Source organism: Parasteatoda tepidariorum, chromosome 8 (assembly GCF_982258835.1).
Source record: "Parasteatoda tepidariorum strain Cologne lab strain chromosome 8, Ptep-v5.0, whole genome shotgun sequence".
NCBI lineage: Eukaryota > Metazoa > Arthropoda > Arachnida > Araneae > Theridiidae > Parasteatoda > Parasteatoda tepidariorum.
Window position 1 is genome coordinate 181,648 of NC_141762.1, and position 24,229 is coordinate 205,876.

The window sequence follows — 24,229 nt, forward strand, 5'->3', positions numbered from 1 at the left end:
GTAAATCTATATATAAAAATGAATGTAATATGTCTGTGTGTGTATGTATGTCCTTTGTAGACACCTAAACCATCCGACAGAAAGAAAAGCGATGAAATTTGGCATACAGATAGTTTCAAGCACGAGGGAGGTCACTGTCAACATTAGAACATTCTACGATAAATTACATTTGAACATTCTAGCAGGATGAGCGAAAAACCTATTGGAATTTTCTGATTGGTTAAGCGTTAGCCATTGTTTTAAATTTAACGAATCAATTTTCACATATTTTAAAGATACATCAGTAATAATTGCTAGCATATAGCTTCGTTTGATCAAAAAATAATTTAATACGAGGGTTGCTATTTATATTTCTGGCCTTGGCAACAGTAAGTGTTGCTAGGCGACCGCAGACGATTTTAATCGAAAGTTTGATATTTTTAATCATAAATTCAGCAGACGATTTACCATTATAGCTTCATTTGTGTTGTTGACAGTAAATTGAAAAGTTCTTCTCTTTCAAAAAATGGAATTGAATCGTGAACATTTTCGTGCTATTATTTTTCATAACTTTCGACGTGGATTGTCAAGACAAGAGTACTTCGATGAACTTAATTCTTTATTCAGCGATAAAGCGCCATCCTACAGCACTGTAAAAAATTGGTATAACGAATTTAATCGTGGTCGATGTTCGATCCAGGACGAATCCCGTGCAGGTCGTCCAAAATCCGTTGTTGTGCCAGAAAAGATCGATGCTGTACGTGAACTGATAAAGCAAGATCGTCATGTGACATACCGTGAGATAGAGGCGTCTTTGGACATTAGTATGACTACCATCAATAAAATATTGCATGAACATTTGAGAGTAAAAAAAAATTGTTCGCGTTGGATCCCGCATAATCTGACAAACGCTCAAAAAAAGACTCGTGTCGATTGGTGCAAGGAAATGTTGGAAAAATACGTTCAAGGTACATCAAAGACTATGTATAACATCTACACAGGTGACGAATCATGGATCTATGTATATGAGCCGGAAACAAAACAGCACTCAACTGTATGGGTCTTCCAAGACGAGGCAAAACCAACAAAAGTTGTTCGAGGAAGAAGCACATTGAAACCAATGATTGCCTGTTTCTTCGGTATTAACGGTCATGTGGCAACAGTGGCGTTAGAGCAACGCAGGACTGTCAATTCTGAATGGTACACGACCATTTGTTTGCCAGAAGTCATCGGAGAAATTTGAAAAAAGCAGAAGAACAGGCGAATCATTCTTCGTCATGACAATGCGAGCTCTCACACATCGACTCAAACAAAGGCATTTCTGACGGAGCGAAAGATCGAACTGATGGGTCATCCGCCGTACAGCCCTGATTTGGCACCCAATGACTTCTTCTTATTCCCACACATCAAAAATAAATTACGTGGACAACGATTTTCGACCCCCGAAGAAGCGGTTGATGCATTCAAAACGCATGTTTTGGAGTTACTTCAATCGGACTGGAAAAGGTGCTTTGAAAATTGGTTCAAACGCATGCAAAAGTGTATTGATCATCATGGAGAATATTTTGAAAAACAATAAAACCAATTTCGATCCTACATATTTGTTTTTTCATTATTAGGCCAGAAATATAAATAGCAACCCTCGTACACGCATTTAAATGTTTAATTTTTTTTAGTTTCGCTATGCCAGATGAATTCAATGAACATTACGTGGTAGCACGCGTGGTCAACGTCGAATAATTTACACTTTGTTTGATATCACGCGCTTTTATTTTATTTATATTAATTCTTTTAAACGTGTTTCTAAATAATTACTTATTTAAAACCAACGGTAATGGAATAGAAAAAAATATTTATGTATTCAAAAGCAAAAATTAACTCCTTGAATGCCATGGGGGTCATCGGTGACCAGCACTAAGATTCTTCGTAGCACCACGGAGGTCACCGGTGACCTCAATGAATCAAATGTGTCACTAATGATTACAAAAATTAACTGTTTTGTTGTAAATAATATTTCATCAAAATATGCAACCCATACTAGAAAATCATTTTGGCCAGACCGGCAAGTCGTGCAAAATTAGCGTGGCATTCAACGTGTTAATGGGAAAGTGGTTCTAATTCGCTTAGGAGAAACATAAAAAATTGGCAGCAATGAGGCTCAATTAAGCTAATTGTGCTTAATTAGTTAAGGTAATATATGCATATTGAAATAAAAGAAATAAGCAATATACTAGAAAACAAAAGAATTGGAGTAAATGTATTTATTTGTCTAGAACTACAGTAATAAATCGTCATACTATCATTGACGACAATGATGCTTAATTAATGTTGGTAATATATATTAATTGAAATAAAAAAAAGTAACTTCTGAACTCAAAAGCAAAAATAAGTAAAAGAGATACTTATTCGCGTTTTGGGTAACCGTGAAAAAATCTGCATATTATTATTGACACTAAAGTAAAATTAAATAAGCTCTGTGCTCAAGAGCTTGGAAGAAAGATTAATGGGAAATTTGTTTAAGAAAACCGTTAAAAATTCCCATTCACAGATAATTCACACTTAATTCACATGCAACACCGACGATAATATGTACTATTGGTATTATGGTAATTGGAGAATAGGTTCTGATAAGAATTCTATAACGGGTTTTCCGCAGTTTTCGAAAATATTTTTTCCAGTGGTATTAATATCCAGTGTATTAATATTTGAAAGAATTAGAAATTAAAAAAAAAAAATTCCATCACTACTTATAAATATTTTAACAGTAAATTAAAAGTTAGATAGAGAAATGGTCAGGCTCCAAAATCCTTTTGAAGTTACAATGTATATATTTTTTTTTAAAAATTCGGCTTTAGTTGGCTGCCCCTGACAAATATGTATAAACTCAAATGTTGAAGTGTTATGTAATAAGTACCAAATATACTTATATAGGTATAAAATATTATATTGGTATATTAGATGATTTTTAAAACTGCACCAAGTAGTTTTGATACCTATACTTTGGAATTAAGTGCTTAATTTAAGAGGAATTTTAACTGTCATGAATCGGTCGTGAGCAATAGCATCATGCCAAGAGATGTTAAATACATTTTATCTTTATTCAATGGTATGAATTACAAACAACGAGCATTGCTTACCTCAATAACATAAAAAGCCACCGAAGATAACAATATATAACATTAAATTAAAAAATTGAAATAATTTTAGCCACATTAATTGAAAAACTTAGTGGAAAAAACAAGTTAGTGGCATATTCAGAACAAAAAAAGTTGCATCTGAACTATTTTATTACCAATTTATTAGAAAGTGGGAAAAATATTTCTTTGTTTTTCTTTATTTACCACGACCTAATTTGAAATGCAAGCACACTGAAAACTGATGTAATTAGTTATGTTAAAATTTACGTAAAAGCAAAAACACTTCTGTGACATTAAACGTACCCGTATATATTCAACCACTTTTTTTTAAAATCTCATTAATTCTTATTCATTAATTCCCCTAAAAGTATCACTTATCTTGTTCTTCCAAGCTCTTTAAATGTATCGGTATATGATTTTAAATTTGATTTCATGATTTCGTAGTGTTTCTCAATACTGATATCTTGATTTTTTTAAATTTTTTTTTTTTTAAATATTCCCTTGCGAAGAACGGGTATTCAGCTAGTAAAAGAGATAAAAGAATAAGACTGAAAAGAAAACAAACAAATGAACTAGCGAATCAAATAATTATTAAATTTGCTTAGTAATGGATAGGCGAAGCAGTGAATAAGGTATTTAGTTAATCAATGTTGCTGTGACAACCATTACTATGAATAATACTTGATATAGCGAGTGAATAAATAAATAAAAGAATGAGAAAAGAAAAGAAACAACTTAGTGAATTTGCATGTTGATGCATTTAAGAATCATTGAATAAGCATAATAATGCATTGATGAACCAGTGAATGAAGGGACCGGTGAATGAACTTTTTGGAGAATTAGTGAATAAGCGATTCACTAAATGAGAAAATCAAAGTATTATGAGAGTAAATGAATATGTTAGACAATCGATATTGACGCATAACTTAGAGATATATGAGTTTTTTTTAAATATTTATTTAAAAAAAAATACTTTGAAGCTGAAATGTTATTAAACACATTTTCTTTCCTTTTCATTATATATTTTGAATTAATTCATGCGTTAAAAAGTAAGTGAAAAATATAATATTTCGTATTTTAATTATTTACGGGTATGAAAAAAAAAGTATGAAACACCGATGTCTTTTTCTGCGTAAAGGTAAATTCTTCCTAATACGGCTCACTTCCAAACAGTAATTTTTCAAATTGAAACTTATTTGCATTGTCATTTATATCTAAGAGAAACCGTTATTCATCATGGAAATTTCTTTAATTTACAAAATAAATTATTGATAAATTTTAGAATATGAATTAAAAAATTTTTTTTTCAGAGCACTTTTTTTCAGATTTTACATTTTAGCAGAAATATAATTATGATAATGTAACACATTTTTTTAGTAACTATTAGATAATTTTTATAAACAAAAAATACTAATATATATATATTTTTTTGTAATTAGAAGTCAGAAAAGGATATATGAAAGGGACACTGGTGTCACATCTGCGTCAAAGGGTTAAGTTAAAAGAACGCGAAAATTGAGACGAAAATCTAATGAATCATTACGAACTTACTGAATACGAAGTGATACTAACTTATTTTAAGTGTTTTAAACTTTTCGCTAAATTTTTCTAGATAATTAGATATTAAACTTAATTTAAAATCAGATGAAATGGTGTTTTCGATTCATGGTTACATCACGATTCGAAGAATCTAAGTCTTTGTACCAAGGAATACTTTCAATAATCATCTGAATACAGAGAATAGATACAGTTTTCTTCTTTTAAAGTGGAACAAAGAAGTTTAAACCTTTTCTAAAAGGTGGGCACAAAGCCATTCATTTTACGTGATTTTTTAGACAACGGAAATAGAAACAAAGGCCGAAAGCAGTTGTTCAATAAATCACAGAAGACCAATAACACCTGTTCGAAATTCCACCCTCAAATCTAGGGGGAAATAAAAATTACTTTTCTTCCCTTTATTGATTTCGAAGAGATTGCAGTCAACACAATCAGGTCATCAACAGCGTGGTTCTAAAATTCATTTTAATATGAAAAGGTTATCTTCTAAATAATCGCAAAAAAAGGTGGATCCACTTAGCTGGTGCACTGCGGCTAGTTACGGTTGAGATGAAAAAAAAAATCTCACACTTATTACGTAAAGCTATAAAAAGACCCAACGATTATTTATGCAAACGATTATATATGATTATTATGAACTAAACTTTATGCAAACGATTGTTTATGACGTCATTAGATAAAAGTGTCATTAAAGCAATATTATCCAGTGTTTATTAATAATTTTGAGTGGCAGTGTAAAAAGATAGTTGTTCTAAAGTTTTATAATAAAATGTTTGTTTTGATAGAACGCAGTTATTTATTTTAGAATTCCAATATATTTTAATAGCTTTGATAAATCGGGTAGAGTTATTAGAAGCACGCATCAACACTCTCTCAAAAAACTATTCACATTCCAAATTATCAAAATATATTGAACAGAGTTTACTTTAAAATACTTATATCTTTTATAAAAATAGATCGCCGTAAATGTCTTTGGCGATATCAACAGCTGCATAGAGCTGAAGATGATTTAGCTACACAAAATTAACTGGAAAATAATCGTAGTGCTATTAATACGCGACGGCGGAATGCGCGGCGAAGAAACGTTGAAAAGTCAAGACGTTTAAATGAAAACGAATACCTGGGTGTACTTACGAATACTTCTGATTGAAACTAAAATATTTTGTCAGTTGACAGTATTGAAGTTCATTGAGCAATTGGGTATACTATAGCCTACGTCACAGGTTGTGTTATTCCTACTAAATTTAACTAGTAAACAGCATTTTCTGCGAACCTGATTTTTAGCAACAAGTAAACATTAAATGAAGTGTGTTGTTATAAGTAGTTACTCGGCAGGTTGGAATTGTATTAGTCCAGTTCCTTTTGAAATAATTTATTTTGTTGTTTTATCTAAGTTTATGAATTTAGTAAACATATTTAGAACTCAGCTTATTAATTAAAGTAAAAGGTAAATGTTATTCCTAGTAAGTGAAAGTAGTTGTATTTTTTCATATTATACCCAATTACGTGGAATGGTATTTGCTTTTGAAATATTACTTAGAATCAACTTATTAATATTACATGTTTTAATTTGTTTGTAATTTTTTTAAAGTTTTTTTCATCAGGTTTTAATTGTTTTTAGTTTAAAATTTAAATTACTGGGGAGTGGGGGGGAGAGAGATAAAGCACCATATAGGGAGCGTTCGGCATCCTATAGGATCAACAATGATTTGAGTTAGTCTCCACCACGCGTGCTTCGGATGCGGAGATTAATCTCCGGCAAATGCCCTATAGTAATGTGTTAAATAATATTGCTTCCTCGCTTTATATAAGTTTACAATATTGTTCGTATTGAAATTGCTTCATATAAGTTTATAAAGTTGATAATAAGTTTCTCTGACATTTTACAATCCTATCATATTCTCTCCATGTGATGTTGGTGCAGAAAAATTGCCAGCTAATCTCCAGGAAAACGACTTTAAGTTTGTTCGCGAAGCGAACGAAATGTAATTGCGTAGCAATTATTGGGGGTTGGCGAGCAGCAGTGAGCAAGGGGTGGAGCCCTCTAGTATTTTTTTTACCGGTAAAATTTTTTTTTAATAGGGTATGAAAGTGAAGACCAGACATTTTTTTCATTACCAATATATATTTTCATCTTGCAGTCCCTGGCCATATTATTCGACGCACTATAGGATTCTATGTAAAATCTTAATTATCATGTGATACTCTACAGCTCTATTGTTTTTACGAGGCTGAAACCAGTTTGCACCTGTTTACGTTCGTATATCAGATTAGTTATACGATATATAATATAAATTCGACGATTAGATAAAGTAGACAATATATGACATAAATATAGAATATTTATTATATCAGGTATTATATTAGTATATTATAGTAATTAGACCGTTAGACTCACTGCAGTTTTTTAATAATTACATGTTTTGCACGAGTTTATAGGCAATACATTTATATTTAAACATACATGTAATGCGTTTTATTCGGGAGGTTTTTTATTTACTTCCTATTTGTCTTCATTTCTAACGGATCGCATTACAATGTTAACCCAATTTGATACACGAAGCATTGATGCAAGTGCAAACACAGTCGCTTAAAAACAATAAAGCTGTATCCACCTGATAATTGTACACATGGAATTCTATTGTGCGTCCAATAATTCGGCCAGGTTTGGTAAGTTTATTTTGCTCTAAAATTTGTGACATCATTACCTCAATTTGGACAAGACTGTATTCATATCAAATTATCGACCAGACGGCTTTACTGTGGTACTAAGTGATTTTAGAAGGTGTAATTATGCATGGAAATTATCTAAGCATGCGGAAATGCAGCATCTGCTTTTACGATCCAGAAGATGTCGATAACGTTTTTGGTATTTTTTTTTTCGGAAGATACAAAAGGGAACTTTCTTTTTACGAGTCTAGATGTCGATTTAGATAATAATTTCTGCGCTTTATGACGACTCCGTTTCAGAACCTTTGAAAAGTGCTGTGGCAACATCAAACTTTGTTTCGTTCTGTTGGCAGGAAGTCAAAGAAAGCGGGGTTACAGTTAACTATATCGAACATTACAAAACACCACTGGGTTCTGGTGAAGATAAAAATCATTTGGCAGTTAAACGGGCCGTTATGAGAGAAAAATTTAGTTTTGTTGCCCAACAGAAGGTTTGAAATCGCAGCATGAGATAAGAATGACTCTTTGCGCCCTGAGCTTACGAGAAAAATTGGAACAAATTTTAATTCAAGATAGATTTAGATGGTGATTGTAATCTCTTCTCCTTCTGATTTGGTGTTAATGAATATTCATTTCATTTCCTTATACAGTTATCTCAAATTAAAAATAAACGTTTCTCGTTATAATTTGATTAGTCATTTTATGATGAAACATATTCATTCATGACAAATTGAAAATAAACGTTATTGTAATTTAGTTTAATCATTTTTATGAGGAACTTAAATGATTCATGGTATGTTGAAATTTTTTTTTCTTTTTATTATTAATTTAATTGATCATCTTGATGAAGGATTTGACTGATTCATTGCAAGTTAAAACAAAAATTTTGTGTTAAAATGATTTTGTTTGATTAATCATTTTGACTGAAAACTTGACTGGTTTATTCCAAGTTGAGAACAAAGTTGATTGTTGTAATTTAAATTGATTAGTTATTTAAATGAAGGGCATGATTGATTAAGTGCAAGTGGAAAAAAGTTTGTTACTATAACTGAAATTGATTTATCATTTTGATGAAAAATTTGATTGATTCAGTGAAAGATGGAAAAAAAATTTCTTTATTATAATCTAATTTGTTTAATTATTTTGATGAAGGACTTGATTTATTGACAGTTAAAAAAAGTCTTTCGTTGTAAGTTAGTTTGATGAAGAACTTGACTGATTCATTGCAAGTTGAGAAAGAAATATGCGGCTAAAATTTAAGCTGTTTTGTCATTTTAGTGAAGAACTTAACTAATTGCTTCTTGAAAAATGTTGTTATAGTTTTATGAAGAATTTGATCAATTCACAGTTAGTGGAAAAAAGTTTATTATAGCTTTATTTGATTAACCCTTTAGATAACAAACTTGACCCATTCAGCAAGTTTGGTAATACAATTAAAATTGATTCATCATTTGTACAAAAGATATGATCGATTCATTGAAATGTTGGGGAAAAAATAATAATGTAAAAGAAACATTTTCTCTTTTATTTCCAATGGCATGAGAAAGTGACAATTTATTTAAAATAACAAGGAACTTAATGAACATAATGAATTATAAAATGAAGTACATCAAGAGAAAAAAGTTAATGTTCCATCAGTAGATGTCTAGCTCCCCAATATCTCTTCACCTCGGAATCGACACGCAGAGCCGAGTATCACATCAAAGGGTGCCTGTCCATGACTTCGTATTTCTCAGAAAGTAGACAATTTGGACTCTTAAAAATACCAATACGTTGAAGGCATACGTACGCGAGGACTACCTTCATGACCTATCGCAAGTCGGGACCCATAGCATGTCTAGACCCATCGCAAACCTGAATTCCGTGATAGTCTGGAATTCTGTTGTACGAGGTTTATTCAAAATGCTTTCCAATTTTATCTCATTAGATATTTTTAAAATAAACATTTATGATACAAAAGGAGCTGCTGAATTACTTGAGTGCCTTTCTTAGCTAACATGCCTGCCAGATCTTCTCCTTAAATATCACAATGTCTTGGAATCCATTGGAGTGTCGTCTCGCCTATCCTGGAGAACACGACAATCTGGGATATTCTTAGAAATGAGATCAGATCCCATAATCTATAGGGTAGCTTTGGAGTCAGCAGTCATTCAGGCTGTCTACATTTCCACATGTTATAAATGAAGTTATTAAGAAATAATTTCATACATTATCTGTAGAAGATTTTTCCCTTTTCATTGCAAATCGGAAAGTATGTTGTTATAATTTAATTTGATTCATAATTTTGACAAAAGACTAGAATGATTCAAGTTGGAACTAAAAGTGTATTGTTATCGTAATTGAACTTGATTTATGAATGTGGTGAAGAACTTGACCGATTCATTGCAAGTTGGAAAACTTAATTTGATTAACCGTTTTGACTGATTTAATACAAAAGGAAAAGGTTTTTTTTATTCCGGACATGACTCAAATTACGTGTTTCAAAAAATGGACATAGCTATTTAAAAAAATGAACATAGAAATTTATTCCGTTTTTCAAACTTCCCTTAAAAGTATGTTTTCGTTTTTAAAAGAATAAACTAATGAATTCGAATAAATTCGTAGTATTATGTCACATTAATTTATGTCACCCATTCACCTAAATCTCTTAGTACAGTTTTAAAAAAATTAGTCTTTTTTGATAAGATTTTTGTAGTCAAAGTTATTTTTACAAGGTTGTCGCGGGTTCTATAAATTTATAATACGGGTAAGTTTATGTTGTAGGAATTTAGATTTCTTAAAACATTACTTTATCATTTAGTGTCCTAAAAAATAAGAATTTGCTTGGAAAGTTCAATCTGTAATATATCTAGTCATCCTGACCCCTAAGCCTGGTACTTTGTTCATAATGATTATGCTTAGTGTTTAAAAAAGTGTACAGAAAAATACGTAAGAAAGTAAGAAGAAATACGTAAATACGGTGCTCTTTTTTTGCTCTGTCTTATGTACGCATGTCCATTCTCTTAAACTCTTTGACGCAAGTGGGACACCGGTGTCTCTTCTATATATATTCTTTTTCTGTCCTTCTAATTACAAGTAAAAGTGTATTATGGTTTTTTTTAACAAAAAAAAACAAAAACAATCTTATAATTAATAAAAAATCTGTTATACCATCATAATTATATTTGTTCTAAAATATAAAATCCAAGAAAATAAGTTTAAAAATTCTTTTTCATCATTCATATTCCAAATTTTATCAATAACTTATTTTTTAAATAAAAGAAGTTTCACTGATGAATAACTGTTTCTCTCAGATCTAAATAACTGCAAATAAATGCAAATGTAAAATAAATTATTGTTTGGAAGTGAGCCGTGCTTGAAAAATATTATCTTTAACGACGAAAAAAACATCGGTGTTTCATGCAGTATTTTCATAAATATAAATTATTAAAATGCTAAACATAATATTTTTACTTATTTTGACAATAAATTAATATTAAATAATGAAAAAAAAGCATTAAAAATATCTCTATATAACATAAAATCATAATGATTTAACATCGTTTTCCATTGTTGTCGCAGCATTTTTATTGGTCGGAAAATCACGTGGTAGGATCCAGTTTTCCCTCATTCATTTCCATATTGTTTTGTTTGTCATCAGCATAAAATTAACAATAGTCGTTTTCCTTTAAATATTTTTGTATCCCTAATTTAAACTTATTTTCCAGTACTGCTATTATTAGCGAGAATATTGAACTCTTCAAATTTGTTTGAGCAATGTAATGTTATAAGAACATAAATGTTATTCTAAAAAATGATTACTTCGAAAACTCACTTCCGTTCACCAAGTGATCTAAATGTTTATAATACTAATTGATAGTAATATTTGGACGTGGGAAGTAGAGGCGCAGGAGCAAACAGAATTCCTTTTAGTAAATATATGTTAAATGAATAATTATTAACTTTAGTAGAAAAACTGTTTTCTGCCACGAAAAGACAATTATTGCGAAGCAATAATCGGGGTTGGTGAGCTGCAGCGATCAGGTTACTTAGCCCCTTAGTATTTTGTAAAAATTCTGAGTCAAAGGGTTAATGAGCATTTTTAGCTTTGTCCATTTTTTAAACTCGCATTCAGAGGCGAGTCGCATTTGATTTGCGTTCAAAATAAAACGACCATCGACGAAGTGTTTTCTAACATTCATAACAGTATATCAAAGATCAGAGCATTGAACAGGCAAGCTATCTCATTTCTATATAATAATTCAGTTGTGGTTAGTGTGAAACACGTCTCTTGTATGAAAACACACGACTCATTGCGGTAAATTGATATCAAAAGGAAGTTTCCTTACTTCAGAAGACATAGGAATGTTAAATTCTGATTCGTGAAGTGTACTCCGTGTGTCTAAGGTAACCCAGAGTGGCAATCTAGTAGGAATTGTGACACAATACGACATCATTCTGAGAGATTCTTTTGGCACAAAGAGATGTCCGCTTATTAGCTTAGTTAGAGAAATGAGGTTGTTTATGCAGCCGACCCTAATCGAAAGTACTGCGGCTGCTTATTTCCGTGTACTCAATTTAGAACGAAAATGGTATCTGAATATCTGCCTCCCTTATTACAAGCATCTAAACCAGGTACATCAAATACGCCTATAGCGGAGTTTTGACATAATTTAATAAAAGCGATTTTTTTTTAATGAAAAGAACGCCTTTTTGCGCTTTGATTGCATAAATTAATATGTATTATTTTCATTTTCATGTGTTATTTGAAATGATATGTATTATTGTAATATTTATTATACTAGTATGTATCATACTGGATGTTCTTAATTTAAAACAAGATTCTAATGTGAACCTAGTGTTAGGCGCGGTATAATCTTTCCTGGCCCTTGGGGCAAAAATAACTAATTACTCAAAATATTTATTATACGTTCAAGATTTAGATAATTAGTTTCAAAAATATAATTATCGCTATTAATGTTTAAAAATTGTTCATGAAATTTTAAAATTAATAGTAAAGAAAAAATTTTTAGATAAAAATTCATTGTTATGATTAAATTTATCGATTTTAAAAAATCCGTTTAATTAAGGAAAAACTGAAAATTTAAATATATATATATTTTAAATTAAGTTTTAGAAAACTTTTTTCCTAACTTTTATTCTAAAGGTTCTATATATATTAAGTCTTACATATTTTTGAACTATTTCCTCTTCTATACCAACGTAAGAAGATTTATGAAAATGGAATTTTTTTTTTTTTTTTGCAATTTTAATTATTTTTATAGAGATTTTTTTGATGAGTAAAATTTAGTGTGTTAACATAAGCTGTGTTCATACCTCTAAAAAAAGAGCTCGCAAAATACTTAAGTGCTCATGTTTAGCCCTTTGTCGCAGAATTTTTATTTAAAATATTTTTCATACTTTTTATTATTATTTTGTATAAATTTGGTTAGTATTGTATTAGTTTGGTTAAAATAAGTAAAAAAATATTATATTTAGCATTTAAATAATATATGGTTATGAAATACAGTTTGAATTACTGAATGGTCTCTTTTTCTGCGTTAAATGTAAAATCTTCCAAAGAATAATTTTTTAAAAATTACCCTTATTTGCAGTTATTTAGATCAAAAATAAACAGCTATTAATCTTTTAAATTTCTTTAATTAAATTATTTAGTTATTTATAGTTGAAATTTCTTTACAAGATTAATTATTGATAAATGTTTGAACATGAATGAAAAAATGTTTTTTCAAACTACTGCTTTTGGATTTTATATTTTAGTACAAATATAATTCCGATAATCCAGATTTTTTTAACAACTATTAGACTTTTTTTATCATTAAAATTTTGTTGTTTGTCATTAAAGAGTCAGATAAAAAAAATATATGAAAGAGACACTGGTGTCCGATTTGAATCAAAGAGTTAGGTAATGTTTGAACTACAAGTGAAAATATCTGGATGATTACAGCATTTTAACGTAATTGCAATTTGCATTTAAATATTTTACTTTATTTAACAAATTTTTTTCCTATTTGATTCACGATGAGAATTTTTTTCTTTAATATTTAGATATTGAAGTCTTTCTTAATTTACCAGCCAATGTCTACACTGTTCACAAAGCAAACAGTCTTCCGTTTTTCCTTTTATTGCCAATCTAATTATTTATTATTACAACCGCAAGCAATTGAAACGAAATGCTGTATTATCATAATGATCACCGTCACCTCTTAACGTCAGTTCTACAAATTCATTTCAATCTCACATGGATTGATATTTTCATATAAATTATTATTAAATAATATATTCGTTTATACTATTGTATCAGTATCAACATAAGCATAAATTAAATTGATTATTAAGTTGTTAATGCAGTCTAATGTATTTGTTAATGTAGACAAAAAAAATTTCCAATTCGCTTAAAATGTTCTCGAGGTAAGGCAAAATACGCATAACATAACATTTATATTAAAGGGTCCGAATTTTGAACCATTCTCCTGACCAAACTATTTCTACCCTATTTCCCAGATAACGGCAATCCCCAATATTTTTGGGAGTCGGAAATCCAAATCCGTCAAAAGTAAGGTATGTTCAGAGGAAGTACGTTTTTACGTCTAATTTCGTAACCTAAAATATCGTCTGCACTAACTAATTAACCTATTTGAGATCATCCCCTCCAACGAATAACATAGAGTTCTTCGAATAGTTAGTTGTTGGGTGGTTAAAACGGACCACCCAAAAATTATTCAAGGTGGTTCGTTTTCTATTTTGTTAACGATCTTCCAGCTAGCACGGTAACATATGTTGTTGTTGCTTCTAATGCCACTTGCCACACGGGCAAGCCTGGTTGGTGAAACAGAGCAAATTTAAGGCAGAGTGTGTGTTTCTTGTTCTTCAGTGGCGCCATCTATGGCCAAGAATTCGACTTCTGCCACACCATACGTCGCACCCGATTATAGGGCTGACCCATTCATACATCCATTCATTCATCCACAGATCGTAATTTTGACCTGAATAAAAGAACGATCGATCTCCAATCCAGTACCCCCAGAGGTTTTGATTTGTTATGGGAACATGGAGCACTTTTGCGAGTTAACAGATTTAACGTGCATCAGTCACTTTACTACATGGTAACATATACAATATATTATCGAAGCATTGCAACTTTGACACTGATATGGGTTTAATCCTTTTTCTCTAATTGCTAATGTTGACAATCCCTTCTGTGACATAAACCATTAAAGTTCTAAGAAGATGACATACGAGCACAAGCAACATGTAACTTTTAAATAGGTTGTGATTTATTGCGGCAAAGTTTAAAAATGTTTCAAATTTTCCGCTTCGTTTCGCGTTTTTAATGGGGCTTCTTTGAGCACGAATTTTATCTTTCCATGCAATGCTTTACATGAATTGGAGAAAAGTATTCGCTTTTCTCGGAATCGTGACTCTGACACGAAAAATTGAGAATTCCCTCTCCTCCAATTTTTTTTATCATTCTGAAAAGGGATTTCGTTAGGTATAAACAACCTTTAAATCTAACTTACCGATGAACGTTTTAAAAGTTGTTTAAACAGTTAAAAAGAGTCATTAATTTCGATCGTCGACGAGAGTGAAAATTTCTGTTTAATGAGAATTGTGAAAGAATGTTAGAGAAATATTTGTTTTCGGTTTATTTATGCAGTTAGGATTAAAAAAAAAAAGAAACCAGATATTATTGGGAAATCTTCTTAAGTACGTATTTATAATCAATGCGTTAAAATTATGAGTTTTCTAAATGATAAATCAGTATTTGATACTAGAAATGCAAAAAGGGTCTGAAAAAGTGCGGAAAATTAAAGATATAAATAGTCTAATTCTGTGTGGCATCATACTTTGTAGAGCTGATAAAGAATTTAAAAAAAAAATTTTTTTTGAACAATATTATACAGTTTTTAACTGTCCTTTAAAAGTTGCAAAGTTTATTTTCTTTAAGGAATGTTTAAAAAAAAATATTACTATTTGGAGAAACAGATTAAGATAGGTTGAATTTTTAAATGTGCTTTATTGTAACGCTGTTTTTTTTTTTTATTTCAGACAAAGTTCAAAATGCTGGCTCAATTGCAAAGTTCTAGCAGCTGGCCTTAGCCTAAAAATGTGTATAAGGAAATTGACAATATGAAAAAATAGTTTTAGCATTTGATTCGGCTTTTTGTTAAAAAAAAATGTTTTTAATACATTTCTATTTTAAAAGTGCAAACCAGTCAATCTCTGAATAATAAATTCGTAATGGAAAATATGATAAATGCATTGATTACGTATGCACATTTTCTGTATCGCTTAACACTAAATGTGAAACAGCTCATTTTGTGTTAAATCCAGTTTAACGCAATATTCGCTAGGTAATATCATTTTCAGTAATCCACGCTTTTTTAAATGCTCAGTTTCAGTTATGATCATTTTTGTAAATTTTTCATTTTTGTCTTTGGCTATGTTTAAAAGCGCATATTATACTATGACTATTTTCTTAAACACGTTTTTTGAACTCTGTTCAAAATACTAATTACAAAGTGAATTGTACACAATTATATATATTGCAATTGTACAATAGTATTGATTACAACTAATGAAAATTGATTCAATAACGAAAGCATGCATTTTCATGAGGGTGAAAAAAAACATTTTTACTCCAAATTTTAGTATCTTTTATCAATTAAATTAGAAACAAAGGAAGCTCCTTCATCTGATCTTTCCATTCACCAACCCCCTTAATTGTTTCACCATTGTTAACTTCTTCTTAAACGTAAATATTTCAAAATTAAATAATGAACATTTTAGTTTCAAAATATATAATTATTGTAACTTCATGAAAGAGCACTTTGTTAATGTGTTAATGTGTATATATATATATATATATATATATATATATATATATATATATATATATATATATATATATATATATATATATATATATATATATATATATATATAATATATATATATATATATATATATATATATATATATATATATATATAATATATATATATATATATATATATATATATATATATATATATATATATACAGGGCTGGATTACCCATTAGGCCAGACTAGGCCTTGGCCTGGGGCCCCCAATGATTAGGGGCCCCTTTAAAATGGATTTTTTGAAAGTAAATTAAGAAAAATTAAGAAAAACAATGACTTTTCAAAATTTTTCAAAATTTTATGATTATTTTTTAGTTCTAATTTAATAAAATAAAGTAAAATTTAATTTATTATTATTTATTTTAATTTTAAATATGCTTTCCTAAATGAAAAGATATACAAATACCTTTATATTTGAATAAATAAAAAATATACCAGAAAAAAATTTAATCTAAGGGCCCCAAAAATTTGAATGGCCTAGGGCCCCGCGTACGTTTGTATATACACTATCTGGCCATTAATGATCGGACACCTCTCATTTCGGATGCATGAGGTGCTAGTATCAAGTCAGTAGGGCGTAGGGTCGCCACGCGCCCGAATCACAGCTTTAACCCTTCTAGGAAGACTATCCACTAGGTGTTGGTACACGGCGGAAGGTATTGCCCGCCATTCCTCCTGTAACATGGCGAAGAGTTGAGTGGTGGTTTTGGGGCGTTGTGGTCTGGCCCTCAACCGGCGCTCCAACTCATCCTAGAGATGCTCAATTGGATTGATGTCGGGTCTTTGGGATGGCCAGTCAAGTTCTTGCACCCCCATTTCATCAAACCAGTCCGTGATGGCATGTGCTTTATGAATGGCAGCGTTATCGTATTGAAACACAAACGGGTCATTACCGAACTGTTGCCACAGGGTGGGAAGCACCGAATTGTCCAGGATGTCTCTATACCCTTCTGCGATCAGGGTTCCACGCACTAACACTAAGGGTTGAAGGCCAAACCATGAAAAACAGGACCACACCACAATTCCTCCACCGCCGAACTTCACAGTGGGGACAATGCACTCCGGTAGGTACCGTTCTGCGGGCATTCGCCAGGTCCACACCCGTCCATCAGAGTGCCACAACATGTAGCGTGACTCATCACTCCACATAACGCTTTTCCATTGCTCTACTGTCCACTGGCGACGTGCTCTGCAACACTGAAATCGGTGGCGGGTGTTTGATGGAGAGATGTTTGGCTTATGTGCTGCTGCTCGTCCATGGAATCCTTGTGCAATCAGCTCCCGACGAATGGTACGTGTATTGGAACACTGCCAGATGCAGCCCGGATGCTGGTAGCGACACTGTCCAACGACATTTGTCGGTTTGCCTTCACTGCACGTCGAAGAGATCGTCAATCCCTGTCGGGCATTATTTTGGGCTTGCCGGGTCGGGACTGCAGTTTTATCGCTTCCTCTCGTTCCCATTTCAACACGACGTCACCAACTGTTGACGGATTTATCTGAAACTTGTCGGAGATGGCACGTATGGAATGACCAAATCGATGGGAGCCTATGATCATGCCCTTTTCCTCCTCATTCAGCTCTCACCGTCCACTCATTTTCACTGTTAACGCTCGTACGGCCGTCTCCTGCTTACGAATGGTCTTCCCCCCACCACAAGTTGCGTATTTATTCCGCCAGGACGAGTCCACCTGCCTTTCAAGGGGTGTCCGGTCATTAATGGCTAGATAGTGTATATATATATACGTTGTATATATATACGTTTGTATATATATACGTCCGCCCCTATGTATATATATATATATATATATATATATATATATATATATATATATATATGTATATATATATATATATATATATATATATATATATATATATATATATATATATATATATATATATATATATATATATATATATATATATATATATATATATATATATATATAATATATAATATATATATATATATATATATATATAATATATATATATATAATATATATATAATATATATATATATAATATATATATAATATATATATATATATATATAATATATATATATATATATATATATATATATATATATATATATATATATATAATATATATATAATATATATATATATATATATATATATATATATATATATATATATATATATATATATATATATATATATAATATATATATATATATATATATATATATATATATATATATATATATATATATAATATATATATATATATATATAATATATATAATATATATATATATATATATATATATATAATATATATAATATATATATATATATATAATATATATAATATATATATATATATATATATATATAATATATATATATATATATATATATATATATATATATATATATATATATATATATATATATATATATATATATATATATATATATATATATATATATATATATATATATATATATATATATATTCTTCATCTGCTCTTTCCATTCACCAACCCCCATAATTGTTTCACCATTGTTAATTTCTTCTTAAACGTAAATATTTCAAAATTAAATAATGAGCATTTCAGTTTCAAAATACAATAATTATTGTAACTTCATGAAAGAACACTTTGTTAATGCGTTAATTTTAAAGAAATAAATTATTATTTAGATTTTAAAAATAATCATCGCTTTACTTAAATAATTATAATAAGGCAGGGAAGGAATACAGATTATGAGACTTAATAAGAAAAAATAAATGTGAAGTAATTTTACTCGTTGAAGATACTTGCAGGATCATGGAAATTCCTCATGTCCCAGCTAAAAATAAACTGCAATTTTTCTACAAAACTGAAATAATTCTGTCGTTTTCCTCGAGTTAACTGCAGATTTTCTGTAGTGCAATCTTAAATGGAAAGACACTGCAGTTATTTTGAAGCTAATGTGAATTAATTTATCAGTAATTTATCTCAAAATTTTTTTTAGCTATTGTCTACAAAATTACTGTAGTTAATTAAGGTCACTTAAAAATCATTAATTTAAAAAAAAAACTGAAACTTTAAATTCATGGTTATTCTGCAGTAAATTTTAAGTAATTATGCAGTCATTGATTTTGAAGTATATTTTCTAATGAATCTGCAGGAAAACTACAGTTACTCTGAATTGTTATAAAATTAAAAGAGCATGAAGTCTTCAATCTTGATTTCTTCACTTGTAAATCAACTTTTTATCATGTTTATGTCTTTTTTTATTATATATTAATTTCTTATATTTAGGTAAACATTCTCATCATATATATATTGATAAAGGAAATTACGTACACTGTCTACATTCATAAAAGTTAAAATTCCTTAAATATATACATTTTGGTAAAAATGGTTTATAAAAGATTTTTCTCACTGTTAATAGATTCATTACCATCTTATTTATGGTTATTTCACTATTTTTTTCTTAAGTATGGTAAAATAACAATTGAATAGATTGTTATTTAGCCATTTTTTCCTAGAAATTTCTGACAGTGTTTAACAATTCAAATAGGGAACGGTTTTTGTAGTGATTTATTAGTTTCTTTTTTATTTTTAAAAATTCCCTTATGAATGCTAAGATTTATTTCTGGCAACATGTAAACTCTGTCTCTTTTTACTTTTGTACGACATCTACTCGAGAGTGAATTATAAGTATCTCGTGAAAGAAAATTGAATTTTCTACAACAATCGATAAATAGTCAATATTTAAACCAAAAAAGCTATAAGAAATCACGAAAAAGAACTTAAATTTTGCAATAATTTTCGAATAAATAGGAATTTTTTAAAAAAAAAATATCTTGTTAAGATTACAATATAAAATGGTTCTATCAGCACGTCAAATTTCAATCTGTAGTTGCATTTCAGTGGGCGAGAAATAGATCGGCGCCAACATGTTTCTCTTACTACAAGTTTAACAGTTAATAATTCTCGAACTAATTTTCGAATCTGAAATCTTTTACTCCATCGTACTCCTTATACTTTTTTCTACACAATATCGTAATTTCAAGTTTAAGTTTAATAGATTTTGATCAGCAAAGAAGAATGTAATGTAAAACAAAAGGAAAGTGAGAAAAAATTCGTAAAAAATGTATTTAAAATTGCAATAAATTTTAATCAAATTAGTATTTTGGAGAAAAAAAAATTAAGCTCATAAGCAGATGTGGTCCTTTCAACATGCCGAATTTCAACTCTGTATTCGGATCCCTGTGGCCAGTAGAGCGATCCGTATGATAATTTCCAAACAAGTTTAACAATTAATAATTCTAGAAAAGGTAATTAAAAGTTAAATTTTTTTTATTTCACAGTAATTCCTATACGCTTTTCAAGAAACCTTAGTGATTTCAAGACTTATAGGTTTTGCACAAAAAAGCAAAATGTAACTAAGTTGAACATCCAAAACAGGGTACGATTTTTTAATATAGATAGATTAATATCTGGATGTTACGAACGTAACACGATAAGTAAGTTCTGTTGTAGCAGCCATTCTTTTTTAAATTTCGTAAGCTTGATAATAATTGGAGTAAGATTTAATGAAACCAAGTGTTACTTTAACAAAAATTAGTAGAATTGCTTTGTTTTTTTTTAAAATTGCGACCCACGCATTTAAAATCAGCAAATAAGACGTTTGTAACTGTAGATACTAAACATAATTAATAACGAATTCCTCCAAAAAATCGTTTGTTTATTAAAAATAATGTAAAACATTCAAACCCTACCTTAAATTACTCTTCGAAACCTAATGCATCTTCTGAAACTGTATTAATTGACTACTAGTTTCACCATGCACTATAAAAATTTTTCCCCCTCAAGTAAATAAGAACAATAAATAAAATAAAAAAACGAACATTTCCTTAATCGCTTTATTTGTTTAAAAAAACAACTGACATAATAGCCTAAATTTACTTTCTTATTTGCTAAACCGGGAGAATTTAAATGTATTCAAGAAAAAGCAAATAAAACCAAAATTTAGTTATTTTGCAAAGAACAATTTTGGTCAGCTTTTTTATACTCAAAAAATGTACTTTGCTTAAGTCATCTTAAGGACATTAACAGCTTCTTTTTCTTCTTTTTATAAATATATAAAAAAATAATAGATGAAGAAATAAGTTTGCATAATGCATGCGTATCTTTGAAATATTTTCCTCAAACCACACAGAAAACGCTTAATTACGCTTAACGACAATAAGATGACGCTGCGAACGCAGAACATTAACGCACACCTGGGTGCTACTTTATTAACGCTAATTTTTTTGCTTGAAAGAGTAGGTTGCCAAATTTGGCATATTTTCACCCTTTAAAGAGGTTTTATTTTATTTCAGTAAAGAAAAAAATAAGGAATGCACGTGCAAGATCCGTTTTTAAAACAGTTCTAGTGGAAAATATATTTGCTCGATTACGTGCGTTCGGGTACTTTTAACTCGTTAGTTGATGATGATGGCACAACTTTTCTAAACTTCTAAAAAAATTCGTATTATTTTTTTTTTAAATTTTAATTTAATTTCTGGGAATTTTAACAGTTTACATCTTCACTAACTGTTACTTTGGCCTTTAAAGATGTTTCTTTTTACTCAGCAACTAAAAGAGGGTTAGGTGGAAAAATTTAATTGATTTCCGGAACTTTGTCTTAAATGTGTAAAGCGTTTTGCAGTATGTAATGGAAACTTCATTCTTATAAAGTATGTGCGTGCCACAAAGTCTTATTCGCAAACCAATTTGTCTAAATTCCTTTGAATAATACTAGAACGCTTTTGGTGAATTTTTTAAGCTGAAAACGAAATAAAAACTGATGCTCATAAAAAACATGAATTTAATATATGTGATTAACTCCAAAGAATAGAAGGATCCTTAAAAGCATTTGTTTTGTTTATAGTTTAATTTGACTTCGAATTATTTTTAAAGAAAAAAAAATAGAATCTTTTATATTAGGTATGAAAAATGAATCCTAAAAGTTAAATAATCATTAAAAAAGGATAAAATTTTAATTTTTCTTAATTTATTTCTAATAATGAGTGAAGTTTTAGAAAATTTTAAGAAATATAAACCAGCTTTTAAAATGGATATTGTAATAAATGATATTAAAATTTAACTTATTACTAACTAACGCTTGAGTTTAACACTTTTTAACACTCAGTTTGCAATATAGTTCTACATTTTTGTTAAAATATTTTTAAAATTTAAAGTAACACAATTTTTTTGCATTATTACATGTATGGGAGGGTTGTTAAACTTTTATTCATTGTATTTATTTTTCAACCGAATCGATTGCGATTGATTTCTTAGAATTCGAACCTATTAGCAAGCTATTTTTTTACAAATTGAATCCATTGCGAGCTTGTTCTTCCAAATGAAACGTAGAGCGTATTTTGCGTTGAAATCTAAGCAAAATGCCACAGTTCAACATCATTAAAGAAATCTTAACATCTTTGACATAATATATCAACTTCGTGCTTGAATTCAAATCAGAAAAAATCACAATCACAGGCGAGAATCTTTATAATGAAATTAAAATCGTACCAGCCTTAATAATCGTAAGCTGCAATAATATTACATCTCTATCAGTCTATGTGTGAATTTATAAAGAGTGAGTTCCACAGCTTTTGGAGCCAAATTCTTTCAACTTTTGAAAAGTAAACAATTGTTTGACGTTTTCAAGCAACATCGTTATTCTTTATTTAAAAATTATTCTTTATTTGGAAAATATTCTTTGTTTAAAAATTATTCTTTGTTTAAAAATTATTCTTTGTATAAAAATTATTCTTTATTTAATAATTATTCTTTTATCAACATTTTAAATAATTCGATCAGAAAAATAAACTACAATTAAAAAGTTAAAATCTTAAAGAATAATAAAATAAAGTTCATTATTATAATAACTACTAGTTATGTATAATATGTAATTCTTCTTAAAATATCTCTTCAATTATAATAAAATGCAATTTAATAAACAATTATAATAAAATACGATTCAATGAATAGTACGAATAAAATACAATTCATTAGAAACTTAGGGAATATTCTTATTGAATTCGGTAGGGTCGTTCTGCCAAAAATTCATCTATCAAATGCTCAATTACTATATGTATATTTTATATTAATTTTTAGTGAATTTTTAATGAAAAAGATTAGTGAATTTTTAATGAAAAAGATATAGTTAAAAATTCTGTCGTTGCAGCGTTGAAAAGAAAGTAGTATTGTTTCACAAATTTTGATTCCAGCGAATATTTATTTGTCAATTACTAGAAAAGGATGAAATATCTCTACTCGTCGCCTAAGATGAAAAACGATTAAACGTTTCAGCCTGTTTTTGAACGGAGGTGTCAAAACGTCTTAGCTCCAGCTCCAAAAACTCCAAGTCAGTGAACTCACCTAATTAAAATTTAGACTGTTCTGGAAAGGAAAGATAAAGGAGATTATAGAACAAAAATTGATGTTTTTTATCCATAGGAATGTTCCGGAAGGGTTTTGAAACTGACTATCGGAAGTTATTAAATGTGAAGATCAGCATACAGAAAAGCAATAAAAATTAATAAATTTGTCCATTTATTATAAAAATGTTCAGATACTTCAATGAACTACAATCAAAATAGGCTGTGTTTAATTTTTAATAAGTAATATGTTATCTTATTGTAAAATTCATGTAAACTGTGTTCTGTCAAAGCACGAAATTATAATAATAAACTAGAATAAAAAGTTAATCAATATCCTAAAGCAATACGAAATGCATTTTCGCCTTATTACTAATTTATATAATTTTCAAAAAAATCATTTGACAAGTTTGTACAATAATCAGAAATTTAAATAAAAGTTTCAAAAGCAAGTTAATGAATGAAAAGGCAATAGTAATCAAGCAAAATGATAAAGTTTAAATTTTACGTAATCGGAGTCTTAAGGTCGCTTTCTGAGTTTATGTAATTAGAACAAAATATTCTGAGATATTTTAACCCTTTGGTGCAGAATTTTTATTAAACATATTTT

At 29.3% G+C, this 24,229-nt stretch overlaps 1 protein-coding gene across 1 annotated transcript in view; it reads right to left on the reverse strand.

Moving 5' to 3' along the window:
• LOC122269110 (LHFPL tetraspan subfamily member 7 protein) overlaps positions 1 to 24,229 on the reverse strand; it is a 140,988-nt gene that overhangs the window by 65,989 nt on the left and 50,770 nt on the right. The gene's annotated exons all lie outside the window — the stretch shown is intronic.